The sequence below is a fragment of the Galleria mellonella genome, unplaced genomic scaffold (assembly GCF_026898425.1).
Source record: "Galleria mellonella isolate WM207_F2 unplaced genomic scaffold, CSIRO_AGI_GalMel_v1 utg44, whole genome shotgun sequence".
Lineage (NCBI taxonomy): Eukaryota > Metazoa > Arthropoda > Insecta > Lepidoptera > Pyralidae > Galleria > Galleria mellonella.
This window is the reverse complement of record NW_026442100.1, coordinates 980,217-1,004,237: the sequence shown is the minus strand read 5'-3', so window position 1 is coordinate 1,004,237 and position 24,021 is coordinate 980,217. Positions and strand designations below refer to the sequence as shown.

General features: G+C 31.0%; 1 protein-coding gene across 2 annotated transcripts in view; it reads left to right on the top strand.

The window, feature by feature from the left end:
* Positions 1-757: 757 nt before the first annotated feature.
* LOC113518905 (angiotensin-converting enzyme-like) overlaps positions 758-24,021 on the top strand; it is a 244,579-nt gene continuing 221,315 nt past the window's right edge. For both annotated transcript variants that reach the window (XM_052898565.1, XM_052898564.1), the window contains exon 1: positions 758-1,028. The gene's annotated coding sequence lies outside the window, so the exon portion shown is untranslated. The remainder of the gene's footprint in view (positions 1,029-24,021) is intronic.

Below are 24,021 nucleotides of genomic sequence, written 5' to 3'. Positions count from 1 at the left end.
ATACTACTTAATTACGCTTTTAATGGCTAAATGGATTGGAATGAAATTTATTACGCAGATGGACCTATATTTAGAGATATTTATATACAAATTCAATTCATGTTAACAAAGCTAAATAAATTAAAAAATCATATTTTTAAATATATTTACATTTAAAAAACATTTGACTATTTCGTACATTGCTGTTAGTGCTCTAGAATTTATTAACTATTGTCCCATTGGCTCATTATTATAAATAAATATAAGTAGGAACGTATGTTTAATTTTATTGACGAGAAATATTTTAATGTCCATCAAGTCTTCTCTGCATTTCTTCAAACATAGACCTAGATTAATAATTTTAATGAACAGAATCAAAAACGCAATCTTTCAAGACTCTTTAACTAGTGTAGCAATGAGTAATGTCAGTGATGAATAAAATTAAAACATTCCCTTTTTTTACAGTATAATAGAAACCGAAATGACTAAAAAATTGTTTTATGTTTATGCACAAAACAAGGGTGGGAAAGAGGCAAGAATCTGCCATATCATGGTCACAGTGTCGATAGGCTCGGCTTATATTTCGTTCGCAGACGCGCAAGTACCTACTCCCTCTAACAAATTCCAAGTTTGCATTTCCTCGCATCTTTTCTCACAATACACACGTACTTGGTACGTACCAAATCTGACATAACAATATTACGATGTGATAAAAAAACCCGATCTCTGAATAGAGATTTTGTTCGCAGGTTCGTGGATTAGATTTGGATACGAACAAAACACGATTTTTGATTCAGTCTGCGTGCGTTCGCCGTACGGTGTAGGTGTGTCGTAAGCGTTTTAACGTCCAATAGTTTCGCGACTTTGCCGCCTTTCAGTTAACGATTTGAAAAAAACTTTGAATAGTGACACAAAGTGTAAAAATGACGAATGCCCTTGTAGATGTTTCTTGATATTTGTGACTAGTGTGCTCTTTCTTGTGATTTTGCGAGTTGTGAAGTTTATTTCAACATCGAGAGTGGATTTACGAGTGTGCCGGCATTTTGCGTGTGAGTATAAATTAAAAAAAAAATGTATATGAAGGTCGTGGTTTCTTAAATGTAAGAACTGCCAAATATTTCTTTAAATCTGTTTTTCGCGATACCATAACGAGCAGCTGTTTATCCAAACTGATAAGTGACAATTCTATTTATCGGTTTCTGAGTAAACCAAATATTAAGTAGATAGGTATGTGGTACTTATTTTATTAGTATTTTCATCTACGAGTATTATTGCCACTAGAGTAATTACTGTTCGAAAATATGTTAGGTATGTTGTGTTTGTATAAGACACAAGTTATTTAACTAATATGTTTTATGAAATAGGTTGTGGTTTTGTTTTCAATTTAGTTACAGAATGAGATTGGGTTTTGAATTAATGACGGAAAGTTAAAATAATAATACATTGTCTACAGTGTAATAATAATTTGACATTTATAAAATAAAAGGTAGGTGAGCACTTACACATTTTATTAAAGTAACAATAGCCTTCTTGTATCAAGGTCTACAATGTTGTATGATTTATTGGTCCGTGGATACTCTTAAGTAGATATAATTAAAAAAAAAATCTGCAAAGAATATTAACCGATTGTTCTACAGGTCAGAAGGCAGAGTGCTTATTCAATTGAGTAGTGTGCATATTTGCATTCATTATTAGTTTGCTTGCTCAACATGCTCAATGGATTTTACGTGATACCCATTTTTTTTTTAAATAATAAATATATATTCCTTACTAAAGGAGGTTAAAGTAATTTGCTAATTGCAAAGCTTTATCTCTCCAGTATACCAACTTACGTAAAATGCAGAGAGCAAAATTGCAGTACTGGTGCCTACTTTGCAATTTTACTCAAATTTATTAGGCACTTTGTATTAACTCAGTAGCTTTATGGTATAGACATACATATATAGATTTCATCATTTATACATACAATATTTAATTTAAATAGGTACTTACGTTGTGAAAAAAAAACAATTACTTAATTAGTAGAAAAATAAAATACCCTAGTGATTCTTCGTGTGGTCCTGGCACAGATTAGGCTATCTCTTCCTTTGCTATAAGTGTCGTTAGAGGGGACTAAGGAAGCTTAATAGTTGGGGGATAAGCAGCAGCGTCCCTCTAAAAACATTACCAAATCTTAACTGCGGTTGCCAACCCACCTAACAAGCATGGCAACTCCTGGCAAAACCCCCCTTATGGGGGAAGCCTATGTTCAGCAGTATACAGTGTAACGGTAGGTACGATATGATGGTTTTATTTATTTTAATTTCAATACATGATTTTATTTAATACCTATTTAGGGAAATTCGTCATTTTAATATAATCAAATTAAAACTTCTGTATTCTAAATTAAACTTTGAGACAAGTTCATTAGACCTGAACAATCAGAACCGTTGCTTTTGTATTGTATTTAGTACAAATGTAACTTGGTAACAGCATAAATTTCCAAACAGTTAAATCAATTTATGATGTTTGCTGTTATGAAATCATCTTTGGATTTATCTTCGTCATTCTTTTCGATCTGCCAATGATTCTCTCTTGAAAATTGGCTACATCAAATTTAGTTATAAAGAATAATGATCCCGAATTCTTTCACTGTCTGCACGTATCTACATATAAATCTTCATAGATATTTTGTAATATTTTGTAGTGTATAATATTAAAAAAAAAAATGTTATTTTTTAATTGTTACGAGTCTAAAAATTGTGTTTCACAAAAAACCTGTATTCAATAGTAGCAAAAATAAACGAAATGACTGAATCGATTTGAAAAAAAAAATTGCAAAACTAATCTGTAAGTCCATAATATATGCTTTCAGATAAAAAAGTTTTTTTAATTGATTTACTTTATTTATTTATATCGAGTGATAATTTTAAAAATGTCCGGTTCAAATACAAATTAATTTTCTTCCAGTAATAACTTTAAATCGAACTAATATGAATATTTTGAAAAATAATTAGTCATAAAGTCGGTCCAACCCTGCTATAACATGTGGTTACCTATAAATAGCTTTTAATTTTTATTTATTTAAATTAAGTATTAAAATAAACATCTAAATATAATGTACGTACATACAAATACAATTTTATACCAAAGAATTTAATATTAGTACCTACTAAAGTTGTTTGGTGTTAATTTTGAATATTAATTAATACATACATACATATCTGTTACGACTGTCTCTCATTAGGATAGGCAAAAACAATGGAATGCCAAATACTAGTATTTAATTTTACTTGAATATAATTTTAAGGCAAATTTACCTGATCAATAGATTAATATACTTGCATGTTATAGTTTAAGTTTGTATTTGCAAACTTCTGTTATATGCGACAAATAAATAAAATAAAATATTAATTTATCATGTTATTGTTGTTTAAAATTTAAGGATATTTTTTTTATACAACTTAGAATGGCAAACAAGCTGACGGCCCACCTGTTGGAAAGTGGTAACCGTCGCCTATAGACATGAGCAGTACCATGGACAGCTACATGGATAGTAACAGTATACTGTTTCGCCCATGATACGTTGCCATTCCTGAGGATTCACTCAGGTGTTATTCCTCTGTACCCACTAAATTCACGACATATCCCACCCTTAAAACCGAAACACAGCCATGCAAACACAACTGCTTCGCGGTTGAAACACGAATGGGACAGAACTCAAGCAATCGACTTTTGTACAAAGTCTCCTTCTGGTATTATTTATTTACAGTCACAGATTTATAAATAATATATATAACTAATAATAGAAGATATATATTACTTGATATAATCGATGGACTGGTGTATTGAGTATTGTTCGTATTACTATTGTTGAAACGTTAAAGAATATAATGGAGCAAATAAATGATTAAATTAATACTAACATAATGAAATAATATTAAAATGTAAATTAAAATTGTATTAAGGATCCAATATTTATATACGCTTTTTATATACTCGTATAACACCTTGTATTTCATGTTTCAAGTAAATAATAAATGAATGAACACTAAATGACGTTACTGAGCGTGAGTCTTTCCTTATTAAAAGAGGATATTACTAGGTATACATATTAGACGACTTGATATAGTTTTATTTTAAGACCAGCAGTTTCCCGCGGCGTTGCTCGCTTCCATATAGTTACTGTATATCATTCCCATTGGAACTCTTCATGAATTCAGTCTTATATGGTATTATACGTTTAAATAATAATTACGTACCTAATACCGTCATAAAGTTTTTGACAATTTAACTGATAGATTATTTTATAGCATTTCGTATGTCATTCTTTAGATTGATATAACTTTTTGATTTATGAACCGATTGAAATAAAACAAACACTAAATGTTAAGTGTAACAACCCGAAATGCAATAGTGAAAACCGTGTTCAAATCGGTTAAGTAATTTCTGAGATTAGCGCGCACAAACGTACAAACAAACAGATAACAATTCAAAAATTCATAAAGCTCCCCTACAATAGTTTTTCTTATATATCTTCCATGTACAGACAGTGATCAGTTACGATTTTATTATATGTATTGATTGATGATTTGAGACCATCTTTTAACCGCGACTTCGTCCGCGTTCTATGCTCTTCTCTATCTAAAATAATACGTCTACTTGTATGAAATTTTATGACTAATCGTCATAAAGTTGTTAAGGCGTCAAGAAGTAATAAACAAATAAATTCACTTTCAATAGTTTTGCCCACAACCTCGTAGGCGTGGATTATGCAAGTTTATGACTACATATTAAGATATAAACACAATTTTACTTTAAACCTACAGGAGTACGACCGAGAAACCATATTTAATTTGGTGTAGTAGTTTTTGTTTGTCCCCATACTATGGTCGCGTCATAGAATGGGCCGCTTCTTCCATTTTCATGGGTGTCGTAAAAGGCGACTATGGGAACTTAATAGTCCAGTGATGGGCAGCAGCGTCCGTTTTAAAAATATCAGCAAATACCAAACTACGATTGTCAATCTGTTTGTTAAGCGTGGTAACTACTGGAAAATCCCTTAAATGGTAATATGCCATAAGGAATGTTCCCATACCTTATGGTAGTCTATGAAAAAGACTTATGTTTAGTAGTGAACAGATAACAGCTGATATCGTCATAGTCGTAGAATACTGACGGATCTGACAAATATTACACATAAAGATCCGTCAGTATTATACGACTATGAAGATATGATGAGTAGTTTTTGCATAATGTACGGACGAACATACAAACAGATAGATATACAAATATATATAAATGAAATTTATTAAAATAATTACAGTTAATTATTCCGACGATTTCTCGTCTATTATAACGTGAGTAACCTTTAACCTGTTTACACCTCGAAGAATACCGGAATGAAAAGTTTTTATAACTCGTTTACATATATTTACATATTGTATACAATAGTTATTGTAAACTGTGTCTCTGTATTATATTAAATGATGAAAGAGTATTTATTCGTTACATCATGGCATCATAGCGGCTCTATGGCCATAAATTTTACCATGGAGAAGCTATAGTTTTATTCTGCTCCATCAATATTGTATCGATAAGGCGGAAGAAGTCACGGGCAAAGCTTATATTTTAATTAATTTTTATTATGTTTATTATATTCCATGAATAAATATATAAAGGTGTTTCAGTATTCGGTGTTTATAATAAATTATTGAGTAAAAATAAATATTATTTAAATTAATTAATTTAGCAAATATTAAAATGTTATTTATAAAATAAATCCAATTTATCGCTGAACGGGATACTATGCCATTGAGGCAAAAGTAATTAAAATATGAATTATGTAATTATTTTACGTAAAATATATTATTTTATAGTGTACGAGTTATTTGTTGTCATTTTGTATAATATTCTAAGTAAAATTAATACAGAAACGTAGGACATATTTAATTAAAAATATTTATTAAAAACAAGTTGTAAAGGTTTTTAAGATAATAATATTTATATAGAATATTTGAAATTGTGTTTCACAAGAAGAAATGACTTGAAATGTATCAAAACCAATTATTTTATTTTAAAACAAAATTATCGAATCGATTTTGATAATTTTTTTTATGGGACCAATTTGTAAGTACACGTATATCTTTTTAGTTAAAGAAGGAATATTCCAAATCGGTTTACAATTGGTTTATAACGAAGTTATAAGGTAACAAATACAAAAGAAACATTACAACCGAGTTAAGAACTTTCTCTTTTTGAAGTCGGTTAAGAATAAAGTCGAACTGGGGACTTCTTTTGAATGTCGCCTAAAAACTTACTCATCTTATTTCCCACAAATTCTGTTGATATTTTAACGAAATATTGTAAAGATATTTATATGTTAGTTGCTTAATTACGCTCAAATGGTTTGTATACATATTAATGAAAAATTTATATACAGACGGACCATATTTGGATTAACACGGGGAGATTTTTGCTTCGGTTTACGTGAAAAAAGCCACGGGATACAGTTTGTAGCCCATAAACTACAGTTCGATTCGTTAAGTCGATAACGCCTGATGAAGAATAGCCTTAGTTGGCAGGGTTATGATCCTATCAGGATCTCTGGTGGATGGATACAAAGGAATTTATGGCATCATAAAATACAAGCGTTGTTTCTTCTTGCCAAATAACAACAGTCTAGGTTATTGTTGTTTGTATTGCCTCATTTAAAATATTCATATTGGACTTTAGAAGGATTCCATTTTTGTTTACTACCTATTTGAATTTAAAACTGTCATTAAAATGAACATTCGTTTAGATGGTTGATGGATATATTTTGAATTGCAAATGGTTTCTGTTGTTTCTAAGAGTTATTAGTAATGATTAAATTTTAAGGGCGTTCAGTTTTAATGAACACGGGTTCATTAAGACTATTGGAATATTGGATACGGATCCGAGCTTTAGATTACATAGACTATATAGCCTTTCCCTTAGATAGACGATCTCAATACAAAATTCGCCAAATTTTTGTAAATTAAAGATTTAGGATTTTTATTTGTAAAACATGTGTATTAGTAAATGCAGATGTTAACATTTTATTCTACATGTTATGTCTGTACTGTATACAGAAAATTATACTAAAACTAATTGTATATACTAAATAATAATTATACAATTCAATTGAAAAATAAAGATAATACAAAATTCTTAAGTCTATATTTGAAAGAATTAGATAGAATTTTCTCTTACGAACGCTCAGTTTATGAAATGAACTCTCATGCCGAGGTTTTCCCTAGAGACTACAGTATTGGGTTCTTCAAAAATGGGAATATTAAGGTTTCTTCAGGGTTGGCGACGCGCACGTGACACCAATAATGTTGTAGGCGTCCATAGGCTACAGTGATAGTTTACCATTAGAAAAGCGGTATGTTTGTTGCCACCTTTGTGGTATAAAAAATAGAGTATCATGATTAGTGCCGTTTGTATACACCAATTATTTTAATATTCTTCTTTTTTACACTTCTCTCTTCTTTATTTTATACTCTAATATAATTAACACACTCTGCAATGTCTGCACAGTCTTTAACAAATATATATTTTAAGTTGTACAAAAATGTTTCTAATTGACGTGAAATAACGTGTTGAAATATTAAATATAATAGGTACTAATGGTAAGTAATATATAGCAATATCTATATATTGTAGTTACAATATCTCTTATATATGTATAATATCTAAAAAAAGAACCTGCTCGTAATATATTTAGATATCCGATTGGTACGAGCGATATTGCAATGGTTGGTCACCAATGTCCAGAAGAATTCAACATATAGATATTGGATATTTAATTATTAGGTACAAAGGATACTAACAGCCAACTGCTTTTAATAATCACTTTATATTATAAGTATTTTTGGTAATAATTCAGAACGTAGTTATGTTGAGTTATTTATTGAATTTTATGTATTACCTTTCAATCTTTCTTATACCGATGTGTCTAGAGTATATTACATATTATCATTCTTAGACTCTTATAGTTAAGTACATTTATAAATTCATATTAAAAAAAATATCTCGAGTGTGCATTTAAGATGATATATCCTTAATGAAACACTACTCAAACTGTAGTTCAAAGTATCATTTGGGAGCTAAAAATATATTTATTAAACCTTTATTGGTCAATAAAACGTGATGGGTATACAAATAAATAAAAGGTGAATGTATACTAATTGCATTCTGTACTAGCCAACCTTTATGATATTTGTTTATAATAAATAAAACTCAGTGATGGTTTAAGTTGCTGCTTTATATGTGTCTTATTTTTTTTTTTTTGAGGCGGTGACTTGAAATTACGAGTACTTTGTAATATGTGCGACATTATGACAGGAAATTGGTAAATTTTAAAATATTACGTCTCTTTGCTGAGCAAAGGTCTCATCTCTATTCATCCATATACCTAGTTCGTATAAAACGCAGAATGCAGAATCATTAAGTCAACAATACATTCAATCACTTTTGCGAGACCGCTGTGTTCGACTCACTCAAGTTTCGTTTATTAATCAAACAAAACAAAACAGCAAACAACAAACAGTTACTCATTATTGTTATTCACTTGAGATCGATTTATTTGTACGAACCTTAGAATCTATAGAAATAGGTCATGTAAACAATATGGTATGATGGGATATTTTATAGTTATTATTGAGTAGATGTGATTTTATTTTGAATGTATAAATTCATTTGCATTTCACTGTTGAGCGTGAGATATTCTCCATTATACGAGGATATTAGTCTATCACATATAATCACGTTAGCTAGGCGGTTTACTGTAGAGTTTATTTCGAATTTTCCTCTTGTACTGATTTATGGCGTTTTATTCCCTTAGTTGCCTGTTCTGTTATTCTATCCATTCAAATTGAACTTTAAACTGTTCGATCAAATATTTAAAAAATACGAAACGCACGACGAATATTTTAAAATGATATCAAAAAATATATTTCCTATTTGGGTATTAAAAACTCGTTTTATACGAATTCATAAATAACGAAATAAGATTCATTTTCTATTTGACGACTAGATTAACGGACTTTGAAGATATTTTTACTTGTTTCATCGGTGGATGAATCTTATATTTCGTATAAAACGGATACCTCAACTCCCCTAATGCTAATCAGAAGAGTTCATTTTCTTGATCTCTTGACCTCATTTGTGCTGAGTAATATGACCCCACTAAATAACCTCAGTAACCACTATGTTGACCATGTTACAGGAGTCATTTATACCTATATTGAGATTGTAATATCCGCTACTTTTGATATCAAAGTTTTAGGTTTAACAACAATAGCTTTGTTAGAGGGAAAAGGGATTGTTAGTGATGGAGACAGAATTCCATTGCTAGCAATATACCCAACCAGGTCGACCTCCTCGCGGTTCCCCCTGGAAACTATCATGGTTAATTCCTGATGAATTCATCATGATGGGCTAACTGGCCTGTTTTCATTCTCATCTATCACCCTTCACTGGTGCTTCGCCAGCGTATCCCGTTAGCGCAGGCGGGGTTACCATACCATTTTCACTTATCAAAAAAATAAAATAGCTTTGTTAGTTTCATAGTACCTACGTTACGACTTCTTCATATTCTTAAGTTTTTGTTTATGTCATATTATAATTATAACAAATTTTAACACCTTCCACATCAACTTTATCATTCATAGTTTATATACATGTATGCTACATTGATTAGAGATGTAGTTTTTTGTTATTGCTTTTACATCACATTTGTATAGATATACGGTATTGCAAATAATTAATTAAAAGGTATATTAAAAGATTAAAATAATAGTAGTATTAGATATAAGGGACAAGAGTCTGTAAAGAATTAATTTATTTACTAAATAACAAATCTACATAATAAGAACACTGAATTAGATGATTAGTTATTATTAACAAAAGAATGGTAACAAATAAGTAGAAGGAACACTACGAGTCATTGTTTCTGCAGTTTAAACATCTCGCCATTATCGAGGCCCGACTTAGGGATCCAACAACAGCGTCGCTGTTGTTTCTTGCTCTACCATCGGCACGTGCTGTTTCTATTGCCAACGGTAGATATAATAAACCTGTAAGTGATCTGAGCCACTAAAAAACTGTTAAGAGTGATTTTGGTCAAATTTGGTACGCTGATAAATTTGTATCTAGTTTAGTATATAGGGTAAGGTAATTTTAACTATGGAAGAACGTCTCTTTCTCATGGGAAAATTAAAAAAAGTTCCACGTAATCGTCGTCACGAGCACAGTTGTTACGTAAAACAGTACCGTATTATTTTAGTACTATTTTTAGGTCTCTACACGTATTATTTTAGACAGAGCTAATGGAATCGTTAATGACGATGTATGTTCACACTTATTATATCTATATATATGCCTTCGTTTGTAGATAATTTTGTTTATTTTAAACATGCTTTTGTCCGCAACTACGTACTCTTTGAGTTTGAAAGTAGTACTAAACCACTTTTAGGTGGCATGTCAAGATAAAACATACAAATTTTTCAGTTACATTTTCACGAATAAAAATGAGTTAATCATATCCAATTTGTTACAGTTCGTGCGATGCCGGAATAAACAGGCAGACAGACAAATTTTCTAAAAATTGTTATTTTGAATTCTATCGATTTTATTAAGATCCCATCTATATTGTTTTTTACAGATTCCCTACGTACAATTATCGTTTAGTTATATTCCTTAGTAATATAATATTACAAATGTGGATGTGAGTTTGTTTGTTACATTATAGTGTCTTAACAGCTCAACTAATCACTATGAAATTTGGTATACACGTATTCAATAGAATGAAGAAGGATTGAGGCTACTTTTCATTCAGATCAGTACGTAAATATGGGTTATATTTACGGTCGGACGAAGTCGCGGGTAAATTCTAGTTTTATTACATTAGTAAGATAAAAAGAAACATTTAAAAAAAGATGGTTAGTTAGTTTCACTTAGTTTCACTCGAGATAAATGAGCAAAGGAAATTATCGCTGTTACGGTTACTACTCAAATTTATTTTCATAATAACTCGGGGCTAAGAGGGAAAGTAGAAATGATACTAAACAACATCGTACTCTATTAAGTAAAGTAAACCTCGTGAAATATTGGTTCGTTTTTTTTTATATTCTGTCAATTAAAACATAAAAATATTTGCTATATTTATTAAAATTATATTATATAATAGATTTTGTTTCAAGAAAAAAAAAAGCATCGACTTCAATTATGGTAAAATCTGTTACTTTAATGAAGTAAATGAGCTATTAAACCGTTTTTGATATAATTTCTAACTAATCCAAAAGTATATCTTTTTAGACAAAAATAGAATTTTCCAAATTAATTTATAAATGACGGAATTCTTAAGTAACAGTCACAAATAAATACAACCGAAATGAGAACCTTCTCCTTTTTTGATGTCGGCTAATAAAATATAAGAAAATAAATTTATAGATTAGAAAAAACACTTATAATCATCCACAAATTGTTATAATATTTTGTTTGTTTTTTTGTATATTTAATTATTACTTGAATTGCGAGTAGTACAATAAAACATTTGGTAGACAGAATACAGTAATCTCAAATGCCTTCGTTTTTAAATATTGTCACATAAGTAAATAATATTAATATTTAATTTCCGTATCGATTTTTTTCCAAGTCGGCGGACAACAACAGAATTTTTATGGCCATAATTCAGTAATGAGCTCAAAGGAACAGCTGATTGCTAATGTCCACAATAAAATACACCCGGCCCACTGTAAGCTCGTTCATCAACCGCCCACTTCCTCATTAATGCACTGTCAGCAAAATATCACTTCTGCCGCCGTTCCAATATTTTCCAAGTGTATCTTTCAGACCGTCGCTACATTATAATATGACAGGTTTTTCACGATTTCTCGACGTTTGCGCTTGGCAGCTTTGAAATCTAGTGGGGTGTGATATTTTAGATAATTTATTTTAAAATAACTTTTTTCCCGTTATTTCGTACGTATGGATTTCAAAAGTAGGAAAAGTAATGAAATAGGTAATATATCAAGAAAAACATACACTAGATTTGAAGTTGGACCTTCAGGAATACAAATTAAGATCGCCTTCAATTTAATGGAGTAGTTTTTGCGCGATACTGGTACAAACATAACCAGACAAAATTTCTTTATTTTGCCATCTATTGTTCTTATTAAGACTTCTCATATTAATTTTTCTTAAATATATATAATATTTCCCACATATAACCACCGTATAATCACAATTTTATAATATTATTAGGAAGTAAGATTATTTCTTTTTTTCATACCACGGAGGTGGCACACAAGCATATAGCTCGTTTGATAGTAAAGAGTTGCTGTTGCCTATGGACACCTGCAACACTAGAAGTGTCACGTGCGCGTTTCCGATCCTGAAGAAATTTTAATATACCCTTTTTGAAGAACTCCATACCTTAGTCTCTAGGGAAAATCTTAGCTGAGAGTTCATTTCACAGCCTGAGCGTTTGCGAGAGAAAGTTCCTTTGAAGCTGCACTTTATGCGACCATTTAGGTTTAAGCGTGCGAGGATGAATTCTCTGTCGATGGTAAGCGGTGCGATGATAAAATTGCTTCTGTTATTTAAATACAATAATAATTAGAAATCGGATCAGAGTGGAACAAAATATAGTTAAACATACTTGATGTATATGTTCTATCATTTTTAAATGGAACTGTGTCTATAAATAGGGGTTAAGGATAACAAATATCTGATAATCAATTTACGACAACTGTTTTTTATACAAGTGGTAATTTTTTAAAAAAGTGGATATGAAAACCATAATAAACACATTGCCTGAGCATCACAGTATATCACAGTATATATACACATATATATATACAGTATATATGTATGTATGTATATATATATATATATATATATATATATACTATAGAAGATAGATTGGCAACCGCAGTTAGATCTTGGAGATGTCTTAAGAGGGACACTGCTGCCCATCTCTCGCCTTCCCTTAGTAGCCTCTTACGACACCCACGAGAAAGGAAGGTGTAGCTTGTTCTATGGCGGGAACACACGGCCGTTTATTTACCTGATTATTACTAGTAAATTACTAGTTTACTAGTTACTAGCAAAGTAACTGCTATATCTCAACTTTCAAACAGAAACACAGCAATGCAAACAACTATTTTGCGGAAGAAACACAAGTAAGACAAAAGTACGAATGCAAATAACTTCGTATAAAGGTTGTATTATATTTGTGGGTATTTAAAAAATAAATATTACTAGCTTAACTAGATTTTCAAGATCAACATTTGTCTACAGACTGGATTGAAATAAATGTTAATTAAAAAAGATTCAAATTTCCTGTTTAAATATCAAATTTGCGATTGAAATACGAATGCGAGTCTATTATTGTACTCGTGTGTTATTTGCTAAACTGAATAAGATGAAATTTAAGGAAATAGCCTAAAGCTCAATATGGAAAATTTATGGTATAATTTACCTAGTCGGTATAATATTGTACTGTAATATAGCAGTTAAAAGGAGATTATACAACATGAACCGCAGAGAATAATGAAATTGGAACGTTAATGAAATTTTAATTATTTCCTCATTATAATGATGACGTAAATATTTATGACAGTCTTCATATTGATTCTTCTACATACATTTTCAACCGATTTCAAATAAAAGGAGACTCTCAATACAGTTATATATATATATATATATATATATATATATATATATATATATATATATATATATATATATATATATAAATTTTGATGGGTGAAAATGGAATGATGAACTCATCAGGAATTAACCATGATAGTTTCCAGGGGAACCGCGAGAAGGTCGATCTGGTTGGGTATTATGCTAGCAATGGGATTCTCAGTCTCCATCACTAACAATCCCTTTCCCATTTTTTATATTTGTTACCTCACAATTTCATCAGTTATAAATCAGTTTGGAAAATTCTTTTTTTTATCTGAAAGGATAGATAGATAGATAAACACTTTATTTGAGCCATTTATGACACACGTAAATTAACGATTGAGTTTATACAATCAGATTATTTACATTTTTTTTTAAATATAAAACAAATATTTTTTCATATTTTATCAGAATAAGGATATTCTTACAGACTGGTTTAGAAATTTGATTGAAATCAGTTCAGTGGTTAATTAACTGGTGTTGCCATAATTGAAGTCGGTTTTTTTGTGGATCAAATCTAATTGTATTATAATAGTATAAGATATTAGTAAGTATGTAGACTATAGATACTTATAATTGATGAAGTGTCTGTTTAATTATCAATTAATTGAAAACTAAGTTTAAATTTGGAACACGTTTAAAATAATTTAATTCAAGGAATCATTTATAAATCTTGTCTTACTCGTTCATCGTTAAATAGAGTAAGTTTTAAAAGTTTTAAAATTTGATTAATTTAATCGAAGTTGTTCTAGAGAGATATTTTACCTTAAACTTTTGTTTTATAGTGGCTCCGAGTGGCTCATAAACTGACGGCTGATTTCATAGGAAGTAATAATCATTACCTGAATTGCTGAGTGCATGTAAGTGCATCACTTTAGAACGGTTGCAATTGTCAGAACATGCAATTGTAACACGGTTTGTATAAAGAACAAGTTCTTCATATAAACCGTGTTACAAACCTTGGTTTGTGACCAAATCCTTAGATAATAAATAACTTTTAATTTTAATTTAATGGACATTTATTTAAGAAGATCTTTAAAAATATTTTATTTCCGGAAAAAAATACCAAAATCTATCTATCTATTCTATTTAAGAGCTGCGCTCATGTAAGTGGAACTATTGACACTCACTACGATTTTCTGCGAGTCTCTTCATCTATTTTTTTTTTCATTTATTTGGGAAAACTAACAATGACAAAATAAAGAATAATACATAATATTAATCAAAGAAAACATTGAATAAATTTGCCACCAACACCGTTTACCACAGTTTCGATTCAAATGTAATATAAATAGCTTAAGCAAAGAAGAACAGTTAAAAATGCTGTGAATCTTTTAAAGATTAGCTTTTTAAAAGTGATTAATAATTTATATATTATTATATAGTGCCGTTAATACTACTTTTTTGATAGTAGTATTAAAATTTTCTCTAGAAATAAAAATATTTTTTGAGAACGCTTACTATCAGGCAGGCCGAATGCTCGCTCGAGGGCTCGAATACCACCACAGTGGTATAAATAAAGATCCAATTATTGAACACCAACACTAATTTTAATTAATATAAATAAATAAATATATGTTTATATCCATATTAATCCGATTTAATCATTTCTACGAGTATGCAAAACCAATAGTTTCAGTTGTCAATCTGTTTACATTCCAATGTGGCAATATAAACACCAGTGTCGCTGTTCAGTCATTGTGAACAGATCACATCGACAATACAATGCAGTGTTTTGCGTTTGTATTCAATGTGGACCACTCTAAATGAAATCTATTATTTGAACAGGAAAAAGAAATACACCGCAAACAAAACCGATATTCGGTTTTCGTTTGCGCTTTATATTATTTCTTCTATAAACACTTTCAGTTTCTTGTATTTATATAAAATATTTATATAAATACAAGAAACTGGAAGTGTTCATCTATAATAGTCTATTAAAATTTATAATAAAATTCCCCAGCACTTCAAAGAATTACCAACTAATTACTTTTAATCCTAATTACAAAAATGGCTTATTGACCATGGTTTCTATTCAATTAATGAGTTTATGAAATTAAAAGTGCAATAAGTATTAATATTATAATAATATTGTTGATACTAATCAGACCTACTAATACGTATATAAATGAAATAAAGTATATTATTGGCATGAAATTGTAATTATTTTTCATAAGAATTGTTAACATTGTTCATTTAGTATTTTAAATTTTTCATGCCTAATTGTGGCCAAATATGTGGACTTATTATTATTTTAACACCAGTATACTTTTCATGTTTTTTGCAAAATTATACTTTCTATACTATACAAATACAGATCGTATTTTTACATAATTTATAACAACTTGAGTTTTATTTAATTTTATTATAATTTTTACAAATTTATTATATTGTACAGGTAGTATTATAGTCCCCGGTTAAAATAAGGGAATTTAATAGTCGAAGGATGGACAGCAGCGTTCCTCTTAAAACATCATTAAATCCCAACTGTGGTTGGCAACCCGTCTGCCAAGTGTGGCAACTATGGGAAAAATCCCCCTTTTGGAGGAGGCCTACATTCACTAATGGCTGATATGATACATAAAGTTGAAAAAGTACCACGTACTGTATTATATTATAATATAATACTTATTAATAATTAAAAATGTTCTAGTGAGTTGATTTGTTTAGTATACACGTTCTATATAGGATGGAGAAGAATATAGGCTACTTTTTATTAACATACTACTGTCACATGAATGAAGTCGCGTGTAAAAGCTAATATTATATCATATCATGTCCTATCATATCATATGGTGTCATATCATCAAAAGTTAATAACGTATAAAGGTAATATAATTTTATAATAATCATAATTCTCTTTATTTTATATTATAATTATCTCTTACGTGCGACTTTGTCCGCGTGACCAGGATATGTTTACTGACCGGGATAAGAAGTAGTACATCTATATAGTACATCTATACAAAATTTCGTATTAATCGGTTAAGTTAATAAGATTAATAAAACAAATATACAAAAAACTCACTTTAACATGCCACATTTCTTTGCTATTTTACGTGAATGTAAAGTAAAATTTCATGTAAGAATAATAAAAATAAGTAATCGCATTGTTAAGACTGTATATTCCACACTGCGTACCTGATGACCAAGAAATTTATAATAAAATAATTTTATCTGATATTTCATTAAATAATATTTGTATAATGTAATAAAATGTAAAAATTGTAATTAATTGAAACTATTATTGTAATGAATGTATATCCATAGTATTTATTTATTTATTCTTTATTGCACAATAAAACTTTGTACAGGTGGCGAGCTTAATGCCATATGACATTCTCTACCAACTAACCAATAGGTAAAACCAGAAAGCGTATGAAGGGCAGATGTGGTATAAATTATGTGACATACTTATAGTAACATACTGAAATAATTATACATAATCATATATAAAACTATACACTTGAAATAAAAAGATTTATTTATTATAATTATTAATAATATTACAAAGTATTATATAAGTTGTAATAATTAATTATAGTTGTGATAATAAAACTATTTTTAAGATTTATTAGTTATACTACCAACGACGCTCATGTGAACGGAAAAAAAATACCATATGTTCTTTGCCATCCAAATAATTTAAGTTTTATATCATTTTTCCTTGAAGATTCATGTATTTTATGACCTAATGTTCTAGATTATATATTTAAATATTGCTAATTTGTTTGTCAAGCTCATTTGTCCTTACTAATATTAAAAACGTGAACGTAAGTTTTTTTATAATGGATGATAATGGAATAGTAATCCCGCCTGCGATATCGATATACGCTGGTGGAGTACAAGTGAAAGATGAGATAGATGAGAATGAAACAGATCAGTTGGCTCATAATGACGAATTCTTAAAGAATTAATCAAGATGGTTTCCAGGAGGAATCGCGTGAGGGTCGACCTGATGAGGTATACTGTTAGCAAAAGGGCTGTTGCATCCCCTTACCAACAATTTTGTTTGTTATCTGAGAGGCCCTTTAATTGCGTAATCAATTAATACAAAATTTCATACACGCGTACTAATATAGAATAAAGAAAAATAGGTTTTTTATTCTGTTCAATAAACCTTGCGTCATGCGAACGAAATCGCGTATAAAAGCTAGTATAAATCAAATTCAATAAACGAGACAATAATAAGAGCCTTATCAGGATCATATAGGCCGAAATACTTTGTTAAGTTTAAAGCGCTTAATTTGAAAGTAACGACCAGAATAAACTTGCAAATTATTCACGTCGTACCTCTACACCTAAATGAAAATCGTAAATTCGAGTCATGGTGTTTAAATAATAAACAGGTAAGAGGGTTCCGTATGTTTAGAAATGCGCAATAGAACGAGGCCGTTGTTAATGAACAAATTCGTTTAATGAGTTACGGCGGGAAGGAGTAAAACTGCGATTATTATATTGAAGCGATCGATGTGTCGAGCAATTTTATATAGGTACAGTCGTGTGTAATAATATCTAAACACTTCAGTACTTTGTCAGTGACAATTTTATATATTAACTTTAAATATGGATGAATTTTTTTTTACAGATGTCACTGAAAGTATGCTAATTCTAAACTTATTATAAATTGCCCATTGCTAACATTATACCCTTTCAAGTCCTCTGGTACCTCCTAGGAACTGTCGTGGTTAATTCTTATTGGAATCATCACGAGCTAACTGACCTGCTTTCATCCTCACCTATTATCTCTAACTGATGCCTCGCCATCGTGTACCGATAGTGCAATCGGTGCTATCACTACTTTTTCACCGGGGCAGGGGGAAAGGATTGTTAGTGATGCGGACTACCAGTTCTATTGCTAGAAATATCACGTGATCTTCACGTGATTCACCTAGACGGGATCATAACTGACCTGCCTTTTCATTCTTACCCATCATCTTTCACTGGTGCCCCGCCAGCGTATACCTACCGTTTGCGCAGGCGGGGCTCCCGTTCCATTATCATCCATTAAAAAACTACTTTTTTATCTATTATGAGAAGGGAAAAAAAGCATTCACATATAAATGTTGGCGAGTGTACCGCCTTATGTTTAGAATGGAAAACGGTATAGCAATGTCCATAAAATAAATTGTTCAAATTGTATTCCGAATTCAATTGAAGTTCTATTCAAAGTTGATATTTACGCATAATTTATCGAAAAATCGATAATCGAAAAAGTGATCACGGTTATTTTGCGTTGTACCAAGGATTTGAATATATAAATAAGTATATATGAATTAACTGCGGAATCAATATGCTAAATATTATTAGAAACGATTAGATGATCTTTAAAATTTCAATCATTCAAGGACGATAGAGAATACTAATAGTTTCAGAGATCGAGGCCTTGTGTTGCAGGTTGTTAATATTTTATAATTTTTAGAATCCGTTAATACTGTTGCTTAAGTACATAAGTAGCTAAATAAGGTTTTTATTGTGTTATTTTTTTTTATTTAATTAGCATGAAAATACATTTTAAAAACTATAGATTTTTAGTGCCACTTAAACCTCGGGCTTGTGTGCGATACTTTACATTTCGTTCTCAAATGTCAATTTTGTTCAGTGCCCTTTGTTTTCTTTATTTAATTTCACCTACATTTAGTTGTGTTATTTTCATAATGAATTACGTAATATTGACCAGTCAGATAATGTTCCTATATCTATACCTCTTACAAGAAAATGGGTTTTAATTTACTTCTAGATTACTGTGTCAAGAAAAACTTGTATCGATAAAATTTTATATTCTTCAAAGTACATATTTACTTACATCTTATCTTTTCAAACTAGAGATTTTTTTACGCAGTCACGCGAAAAAAATCCTTTTTTCTACAATAATGGAGGTTTCACTTAACCTCGCAATAGTGGTGCTGCGGGCATTCAATTGTAATCTTTTATCTGTATTGGATCCTAGTGTATGGAAAGTCCCAAAGGTAACACCAACAATTCGTAATGGTTGTTGTACTTTCTGTAGTATTGAATACTTAAGTAATATTGAGAAGCAATGTTGTTGCGTAACTATATTTTTTTTTATATTTTTAAAAACATTCTTGCAACATCGGTTTTTTTTTGTGGTTATATTTCAACCGATTTCAAAAGAGGATGAGGTTTTTATTTCGGTTATATTTCTTTTATGTTTATTACGTTGTAACTCCGTCATTTATAAACCAATAAGAATTTTTTTTTATCTGAAAAGATATAGAATACTTCCAGATTGGTCCCATAGAAATTTTATCAAAATCAAAATAACTAGTTCTATTTATATTTTTAATTAATTTATTTATTTATTGATCACATTGCAACAAAATGTTTGGTACAAAAAGCGGACTCAATGCTATATTATAGCATTCTCTCATAGTTAACCTTTGTATTAACAGAAATGTAAATATAGTGCTGTCACAATTGTAGTTGAAGTTTTTTTTTCTTGTGGAACACGATCTTAAAATATTTTGTAATCCATAGGGTCGACTTCCGTGTTGGTTTCATATTCAGTTCGCGACGATTTAACCTCCTGCAGGTTTTGTTTGCGAAGCAAATATTAGTCTTCTTTTATGGATGAAAATGAAATGCCAGCGTCGTATTTCTGATATACTATTGGAAGATGACAAGCGAGGTTGAAGTTTTTGAAATGAATAATAATGAAATGGTAACCTTGCCTACGCTAATAGGCACTATACACTGGGGAGGGGGGGAAGGTATTGTTAGTAATGGAGTTAGACGGCCCCATTGCTAGCAATATGCCTTATTAGTTCGACCTCTACGTGGTTCCCCCTAGAAACCATCGTGAACAATTCTTGTTGAATTCGTCACGATGGGCTAACTGATCTGCTTCATTCTCACCTATTATCCTTCACTGGTACCCCGCCGTAGTATACTGATAACGCGGGTGGAGTTACCATTCCATTATCACCCATTAAAAAATAGTATACGCTGGCAGAGCACCAGTGAGGGATATTAAATGAGGACGAAAACGTAGGTTAGCTAATCGTGATGAATTCACTTGGAATTGAGCCCGATGGTTCCCAGGGGGAACCGCAAAGAGGTCGAGCTGACAGGGTGTATCGCTAGTAATGGCGTTACTAATCGCCATTAGTAACAATCTTTTCTCCCCCCTGTAAGGTTGAAGTTAAATCCGGTGGCCCATCGTGACGAATTTACTAGGATTTATTTACGATGGCTTCCAGGAAGATCGTGAGCGTGCTAATCTGATATTGTATGTTGCTTTGGCTACTAATCCTCATGACAAACAATCCCTACCTCGGCAAACAGTGGGTTCGAACTATGACGTCAATCTTGAGACAAAGTACATACTATCGGTACAGTCTTCATTGTCTGAAAAAGTGACTAAAATTCTGATATTACGGTGAATATTATAGCCTATAACTTACCAAGTTTAATGCTCTCAAGGCTTTTATGTACACAACACTGCTGCAAGTTACCCCCGGCACTTATATGGAGTGAGGTATTATGTTATAGGTACTGTGTATGTTCTAACTTAGAAATAACTGAGGTCTCCTGGTATATTACAAAGCCGTTTAGTGTTAGAAGTAATTTGAGTGTACTCAAAGTTGTCTATAGTTATGTACTTAAGAGTCTTAAGGCACTTGCATTTGCAATCTAATACATTTATTTATTTACATTTTATTGCATCATTTAAAAATTAATAAACATGTATTTTTTTCTATATATTTGTTCCGGCATCATGCAATGCGGCATTCATCGAATTGTATGCGGTTTTCATAGTTGTATTCCAGAAAGCCTAATTTAAAATCTGGCATGTGTTGTATCGTCATATGGAATTTATAAGTAGTCTGTTTTAGTTAGTTTTTTACTTTTGATATCCATGCATAAGAAGATACGCGGGCAAAAAGTTAATATAATTTATGTGAATACATACTTAATTATTGTCTTATGAATTAATTTTAAACATTACGTACACGTGGTGACGAAATTTAAATTGTGTTCAGTTAATACCACTAATACAACTAATAAATATAAATAAAGATACAATTTATTTTAATGCATAATATACTAAATTATGACAAATATAAGTAATTGATTTATTTGTCATATGAAGGTATGTCTTAGTAATAAATATACGTTTTTGTGTACAAATGAATCACTTTAGAAATTTGCAAAATTAATTAATAAAGATTAAATTATAATCGTCATATCTACCATTAACTATCCAATGCTGGACGTAGGCCTTCCCCTATGGAAGGGAGGAGGATTCCAGTAGTTGCCGTGATTGGCAGGCGGGTTGGCAACAGTAGGTATATTTTAATGATATTTTTAAAAGAGATGCTACTTCCCATTTCTCGACCATTAATTTCTTTTAATCGTCTCTTACGACACCTACCAGAAAGATGCCTCTACTGTTCATTCTATGCCAGAACTACACGGCTAAAGGATTAAATAATAGTTTGAAAATAGTAGTATATTGTAATTGAAGAATACGTTTATACAGGTTGAAATCAAGATCATTAACTAGTTGTATGTAAAACTAAGCATCTATCCATGCTGTAGAATATATCTATTGTTAGAGGACAGAAATTTCGTGAATCAAAAATTTAATAAAGACAAGGCAGGTTTTTTTTTTATACAACTTAGAATGGCAAACAAGCTGATGGCCCACCTGATGGAAAGTGATAACCGTCGCCTATAGACATGAGCAGTACCATGGACATAACAGAGTATACAATTTCGCCCATGATACCCCCATGCGTTGCCATTCCTGAGGACTCGGGTGTTATTCCTCTGTACCCAGTAAACTCACGCCATATCCCACCCTTCAAACCGAAACAGCCATGCAAACACAACTGCTTCACGGTTGAAACACGAATGGGACAGAGGTACCCAAGCAATCGACTTTTGTCTCCCTCTGGTATGGTATGGTTCATAGGTTTCTTTTGGCCTCAATTTTTTTATTATATTTCGATCCATCTTTCTTTGGTCAAAATGTTTAATTTGTTGGTAGAATATACCTCGAAATCCATATTACACTTTAGATTCTGCTTTATTTGTAGATATGTGAGATTTGTAGTTATAAATACGGAACATCTGGTGTTAGGTTACCTTCACACATATGGAGAGATAATTCATGTTATCGGATAACTTGTGAGTGGAAAGTTTCGTAGGCGAAATGTGAGCGAATTATTAGGTGCGAAAATATAATGGTAATTTAGTGGCACGAGACATTTTTTTACATTTTAACAACTAGCACTTTAGGTGGAGCCCTCCGAGCCTAAGAAAACAGCAGTGATAAATATGTATTCGGGGTTTATATTCGGAGGGCTTTTTGAGGAGAGAACGGACCGGGTTAGTCTGTGTGAACTTAGGATCAATGTCCACTTGTAAGCGTACCTTCATTTTCCTTTTGAAAATAAATCGGAAAATAATAAAAGGAATATGTTTATTATTCATTGACATTTTATTGATGCATTGTAGCAGTGTAGCAGGGGTACTACCTCGCCTTATCTGGAAGCAAAGCGCTTGTTAAAAATGCGAACTACCACTCCCATTGCTAGCAATGCACCCTGTCAGGTCAGGTCGACACGATGGGATAACTGACCTGCAGTAAGCCCATCGTGTCGACCTTTTTTCATTCTTATCTATTATTCTTTACTGGTGCCTTACCAATGTATACCGTCAGCGCAGGCAAAGTTACTATTCTATTATCAACCAATGAAAAAACCTTACCTTACTTTACCATATCGATTCTAAATAAATTTTAACATAATTGTAGTTGTAATTAATGAAGTAAAAACAGAAAAAAAAAAAACAATTGAACAAAACGTATTTATTATTTGTAAAAAGGTCGCAGTATTTTTTTATGCAATGTGAAATTAAAAACAAATTCACGACTCATCTAATGGAAAGTGGTAACCGTCGTCTGTACACATGAACAGCACCAAGGGCATCACGGAAATACACCGTGACGCCCATGTTATCCCACATGAATTGATATTTTTGTTTACACAACCGTGTAAGTACTGCTGTTTAGTGGCAAAAACATAAGTAGGGTAGACGTACCCAAGCAAACTATTTAATGAACCTGATTGGAAAATATATATTGCGAAGTAAGTTAGACCGTTCAATAACATAAAACTAGTAACTCTTGCATCGTCCGATTTCTGTGTTACTTTGTGAAATCTCAAAATCTACGTACCTAATTGAGTTTGTTAATTGCTGAAGTTTGTGCTAGAAATTGCGGTGTATACTTACACAAATATTTAACTTACATTTTGCAGACGTCAAGTCTCGAAGGCAGATGACGAGGGTATTAGTTAAGTTATTAATAAATAT